This window comes from Leopardus geoffroyi, chromosome A1 (assembly GCF_018350155.1).
Source record: "Leopardus geoffroyi isolate Oge1 chromosome A1, O.geoffroyi_Oge1_pat1.0, whole genome shotgun sequence".
In the NCBI taxonomy this organism is placed as follows: domain Eukaryota; kingdom Metazoa; phylum Chordata; class Mammalia; order Carnivora; family Felidae; genus Leopardus; species Leopardus geoffroyi.
The window spans coordinates 42,975,483-42,982,082 of record NC_059326.1 but is presented as its reverse complement, the minus strand read 5'-3'; the positions used below and the strand labels follow the sequence as shown (position 1 = coordinate 42,982,082).

The 6,600-nt window shown below is 35.6% G+C and overlaps 1 pseudogene; it reads left to right on the top strand.

Annotated features, from left to right (window-relative positions):
- Positions 1-799: 799 nt before the first annotated feature.
- Positions 800-1,303, top strand: LOC123581591 (annotated as a pseudogene).
- Positions 1,304-6,600: the final 5,297 nt, after the last annotated feature.

Sequence of the window (6,600 nt, the reverse complement as noted above, 5' to 3'; positions counted from 1 at the left end):
GCTGCTTCACACTGCTCTACCACCACCATTACCATTTGTATATATTTTGTGAATCAAATGCAGCATTTTGTTTGTAGGTTTTAAAGCCTGACAGTAAGAATGTACAATTTAAAATTGTTTAATTGGGGGCGCCTGGGTGACTCAGTCGGTTAAGCGTCCGACTTCAGCTCAGGTCACGATCTCGCGGTCCGTGAGTTCGAGCCCCGCGTCGGGCTCTGGGCTGATGGCTCAGAGCCTGGAGCCTGCTTCCAATTCTGTGTCTCCCTCTCTCTCTGCCCCTCCCCCATTCATGCTCTGTCTCTCTCTGTCTCAAAAATAAATAAACGTTAAAAAAATAAATAAAAAAAATAAAATTATTTAATTGGGAAGGCTCTTGCTAAGCAATTTCTAAATAGTCTATGCAAAGCTCTCTCCATTTGTGGGGATTTTAATGGTAAATAAAAGTAACTGTCAGTCCATTGTGGTCATCATCACTGATAGTTTAGAGTAAGCACCGCAGGGAACATTTCATATTGTGGAAAAAATCAGAATGCATGACCATACAATTACAAAGTCAAAAAGGTGTCTACATCTTCAGGTAACTACAAAAAATGGAATATTTCTAAACCTGACATATACAGCAAGAGTTCCCTGAATGCCTAATTACCTGATAATATTGAGAGTTTCTAAGACTGTAAAGGTGCTATTGAGTGCCTGCCCCTTATAGCAGGGAGTTGCTCCTTTTTGTCAGATTAATGTGAATCAGAAAAACTACTTTGACTGTCTTCTCTGCACTAGGAGCATCTTTCCTGCCATAGCACCTCATTCCCTGAAAATGTACACCCATTCAAAGTCCTTCTCTACCCCCTTCTTGGTCAGGAGCACTACTCAGCTGTTGAGCGGATCACTGTCTGCAGTGGTGCTAAAACCACCAGAGACACTGACAGTTAAGAGCCTCAGCAGCTTGGCAACCCCATGTCCCCTGACCTCATTTACTCCTAGCTACAGCTTCCAAACCAGTGCCATTTCAAGGGACATTGACATAGCAGCCAAGTTCACAGGGGCTGGGTCTGCCTTGGTAGTAGTGGCTGGCTCTGTGACTGTGACTGTGACCGTGTTTGGAATCCTCATCATTGGTTATGCCAGGAATCTTTCTCTGAAGCAACAGCTCTCTCCTATGCCATTCTGGGCTTTACTCTTTCGGAGGTCATGGGGCTCTTTTGCCTGATGGTGGCCTTTCTCATCCTCTTTGCCATGTGAAGGAGCTTTCTCCACCTCCCATAGGTCTTTTTCCCATGTCTTGTCTGCCCTGTATGTTCCTTTTTCTATACCTCCCAGGCAGCCTGGGGAAAGTGGCTGGGTCAGTTTGACAGAGGGAAGACAGACAAATACCATATTAATAAGAAAAAGAAAGAAAGAAAAACTACTGTGGTTTTGTGATGCATTGAAGTTATTGACTCTAAAAGCTGAAATCAGAGAGGAGAAAAAAACTTAGTAAGAAGTTGTATTATTTCATATCAAAGTCATCTCGGTGCCTTTTTTCACCACTAGGAAGATCTCAGGAGTGTCCATGCAATATAGGTATTTTAAAAATGAAATTTAGGAACTATGTGCTCATCAGGAAATGAACACAGAGGCAGCAAAAAATTATAGACACCATTTTTTAGTGTGGCTGCTCACTGACAAATGGGAGTACTGGTCATGCAATATGCAAAGCCTAAGAGCAATGAATACAGAGAATATGCCCGATAATTTAGATTCTATCTTGTTTTTACTTTTTTCTATACTGAATTTTTCTCTGTCCCCTTTCATCTCAACTATCTGATAAGCTTCCTAATATCCTTTATATTTAAACTGAAGTATTTGTTCATTATTGGAGCACCTGAATGGCTCAGTCGGTTAAGTGTCCAACTCTTGATTTTGGCTCAAGTCATGATCTCATGTTTGTGAGATCGAGCCCCATGTCGGGCTCTGTGCTGACAGTGTGGAGTCTGCTTGGGATACTCTCTAGCTCTCTGTCTCTCTGTCTCTCTATCTCTCTGTCTCTCTGTCTCTCTCTCTCTCTCTACTCCTACACTGCTTGAATTGTTTCTCTCTCTCAAAATAAATAAATAAACTTAAGAAAATTAAAATAAATGTCTTCAATTACTATTTGCAAGTCCCCAGTTCTTACCAAATAATATTTCACATAAGTCACTGGATGAAGCTTGGAATTCTACTTCTGTTGTAAGACTATATTTTGTTTTTATTTAGTGTCATCACAGAAACTAACTTATTCTCTGATTAGACCTTGATCTCATAATTTAACAATGAAACCTCATATTACTTTTCAGTAAACTCTCCAGTACAATCAGAAGTAATCAACAAATCCCTTATTCCTATAGGCCTCACCCACCATAACAGTTAAGTGCAGCCATATTTCACTAATCACTTCATCTCAGGCAACAGGGGATAGCTTAAGTAAGCATTTGTCTTTGCGCACTGTGGATTATCTGTGTCTCAGTTTTCCAAATATTATGAGGTCAACGTTTGCAATCAGGTTGTATAATCATTTTCAAATTTATAAGATTAATGCTTTATGTCCTGGGGCCACTCCTTATAATGCATGTGATAGTTGATGACCTGTTATTATAACTATTCTTGATATTTCACATAGAAAGAAATGAGTTAAAATGGTGTTGTCTGCAAGGATGGGCTATATAAGCAAAATAATATTAGCAATTACTCCTTTTTCTTAGAGAACTGATTCCCAAAAGGAAGCCAAAATAATCATCCCTATATCATCAGCTAAGAGGGTGTGATCTGAACATTTTCTGTCTTTTAAAAATTATTTTCTTCGTACAAATTATATGTACTTGAGGATGTTTTGCAAACCATATAGCAGAACAGAAATGCTATGTCGCATGATTATATATAGCACAGTACTAGAAGCTTCTGAAATTCCTTGGAAAATTACAGTTAACTCCTGTTTTGAAATATAATGTGGATGCAGTCATTGTAGAGGAAAGATATTAGTTCTCAATATCTTCTTTCATTAGAAAGGGAAGATTGAATAAAATCACTATGCAAAACTAATTGTTTTTAAAGTTAAATAATAGAAAAAAAACTAAATAATATATCACATATTTTCCTGTCATACAAGACAATTTAGTCTCTAAATGTCATTGCTGATGATAAAAGCATTTTTAAGGTCAACAGACAGCTCCGCTTACATAAAAACATCAGTATTTTGGGGAAAAAGAAAAGGAATCTGCAGAATTCCCAAAACTAAAACTATTGGTATCCAAATTTCTATGAAATGTTTAATGTCAAGAAGCACTGTTACTCTGAAAGTATGATCCCTAGGTAAGGACTGGAGCACACAAAACAAAATCAGAAAGGAGAATTTTTGGTTACTATTTTTGTCTCTGATCAATGGAATTTTAAGCTTAAGGAAGATAAAGAAATATACTCAGATAAAATTAAACATATGAGTGGGGAACAGGAATTGAAAACAAATGAAGATTGTGATGTGACTAATAATTTTTTTGATGAAAATAATAGGAAAAAGGTAAAACCTTTCATATTCCAGATATCAATGTTTTTTTGTATGGGAATTTTAACAAAAGAAGTATTAAAACAACTTCATAGAAAATAAAAAAAATAGTTAACATTTATTGAAGTCATCTGACATACTACTCACTTCACATACCTATAACTACATGAATAGTATCTACATATGTACACATATATACACACACATATGCAGATACACACATTTGGTGGCTTAGAGTTCAGTATCTTAAAGTTCACAGCTATGTGAGAGTTGATACCAAAATTCATGGGCCCATCCACCAGGTAAATCTTGAGAATGATTCTAGTATATGGAATTCATAACAGAAATATGATAAAAGAAAATGAACTTTCTCCCCCAAATAACCCATCCATTATTTGGAGTACGGGTGTAATAGTAAAAAATGATAGATAACATAGATAGATATTTAAATAAATAGATAATAGAGAGAGAAATCCACAGGCATAAAACATTCTAAAAGTTATTCCAAAGGAAAGAAGGAAAAGACTAGGTAAGAGCTGTGGAGTATTATCCTGTGGCCACAAGACAGCATGCTTTAGGTAGGCAAAGTGTGTGTTTTTCTACCACAGTTAAAAACATATATGTAAATTGTTTTTGAAAAAAGGAAAATTTTCGAATATCTGCATGTCCACGTAGCAGTGCAACAAGCTAAACACAAGATTTGCAACACTGCTAAATTAAATAAACAGTATGTTTTAATGCAAAAATTATAAGAGGAGACAATCATACATTGGACTTAATTCTGACCAAAAATACAGAACAGACTAGTGATAGAAAAGTGATATAAGGGGCGCCTGGGTGGCGCAGTCGGTTAAGCGTCTGACTTCAGCCAGGTCACGATCTCGCGGTCCGGGAGTTCGAGCCCCGCATCAGGCTCTGGGCTGATGGCTCAGAGCCTGGAGCCTGTTTCCAATTCTGTGTCTCCCTCTCTCTCAGCCCCTCCCCCGTTCATGCTCTGTCTCTCTCTGTCCCAAAAATAAATAAACGTTGAAAAGTGACATAAATACAAGTAATAGTCATATCATCACAGAGACTAAAATAGTAAAATTAAGAAATCTTCAACAAACAAAATATTCCCTTATTTAATAGAGCAAAAGAGCTTTCTAAAGATTTAGATAAAATATTTGAGTTTACCTCAGAAGTTTTTTTTATTTCAAAAGAAAAAAACTGACAATAAGTTAAAAACGTCCACAGATATAAAATTTGACATGGATGGTATCCTTCAAGTAACATATCCATGTTACTATAAAGACACTACCTCTTAACAGCAAATCTTCAAAAACTATATGTAGATCATATGATCAATAATAAAACAAAAAAAAATCAAACATATAAGTTCACCTAGAAAGAATCTTCTGAGGTCTTAATAAACTGTTACATAAAAGAATATTATCTAATTTAGAAGTGCATATTTTTAGAAAGGAATGATAAGGATAGCAATAAGTCTTCCAAAATCTTTACATTGAAAAAAGACTTCCAGATTGTTACATGTGCAAAGCCAAACTTATACCACTTGGAGAATAAAGTTAATAAACATTAGTGATGGTTATCTAATTTTGAATTAATTGGGGGGATTTTTTAACAGTATTATATGAGAAATATAATGCTTTTTGCATTTTCATATGCTGATGGATTTGGTTTGGGGTAGACTCCAAACAAATCTTTTGAAGCAGAGGAAAAAAAAATTAAAAAGTACAATCCTCTTTTTATCACCATAGTGCATCAGAAAATTCAACACTTAATAAGTTGCTACTAAAACCTTAAAACACTCAAGTGTTTACCATTTACCTTTAACCCAGGTGAATAACCTCTGATAACAATCTTCAAATATGTAACTCAAGAGTCTTCCTTTTGCTCTTATAGCAAAGGTGACTATAAAAACAGGTCCACATGGCAGAACTTGTCCATAGTTATTCAGAGACATTAGTCTCTGCCACTTTCTAAATATGATATTCAAGTTTTCCATAGTCTTCTCCGTCCCATAAAACTGATTTTATGGGTCAGAGGAAAACTCACATTAGGGAGTGGGAACTAAAAGCATATCTTTGGATACTGTGAGAAGATAATGGGGCCTGGAACTTCAATCTTGACAAGGAAACAGGATGACACTGACTAGAGGTGGATGCACTCTGGGTGAAGTCTGGGACTAGGATCATGTTTCCTCACAAGTGAAAGGAAACAAAAGAAGATCCAACTGTCTCTTCAGGTTTGGGTCCATAATTCACTATTTGCCTTAGAAAAGGGAGAAAACAGAACTAATTTCATATCCAGAAGCCTAGTGAATCTGTACTGTTGAAGATTATTATGCAGTCTCCTTGAAGGTATCTACAAAGCAATATTGCCTCTGAGGTGTGGTCCCTGGGAAGTAGCTGGGGTGTGAGACAACTGTAAAATTATTTGTGGAGAAAAATGAACATAAAGAAAGGAAAACTTATGTGAAATGTGGACCTGCAGAACAAAATTACATCATACAAAAAGAAACCCAAAGCCATGCAGAAAAACCCACAAGAAATAAGTAAATTTCACAATGTTGAATTAAAAATACCAGAATGCTCTGAAGATATTAAAATAAGTGTACTTTTAAAGCTCAGAGTGACTATGAAGAAAATGGTGTCCATAAAATAAGATCAGAAAATAAGAAAAAGAAGAAAATTGTTAGAACGGAAAACAATTGAAATGAAAATAAGAGGAAAGGATAAATAGTAGTTTGAGAACAGGGAAAGAGAGAATTAATGAATCAAAAGTTATAATTGAGATAATCATCCAAGGCATTACAAAATGAAAAACATAAAAGATAGATGGAGTAATTATGAGTTATATATCATGGAATTTCCAGTAAAAGAGAATAGAACAGTTGGGAGAACATCCGAATTCAAATAAACAATGTCTCAAATTTTCTGTAATTAACAACAAAAAATGCATTAGAATGAAAATATATGCCACTGCTGTATGAGACAAACAAACATAAGGATAAAAAGCATGCTTAGGAAAAATAAATTAGAAAATAAAATCTCAAGGAAAATGGGAAAATACTCAAATACTACCTG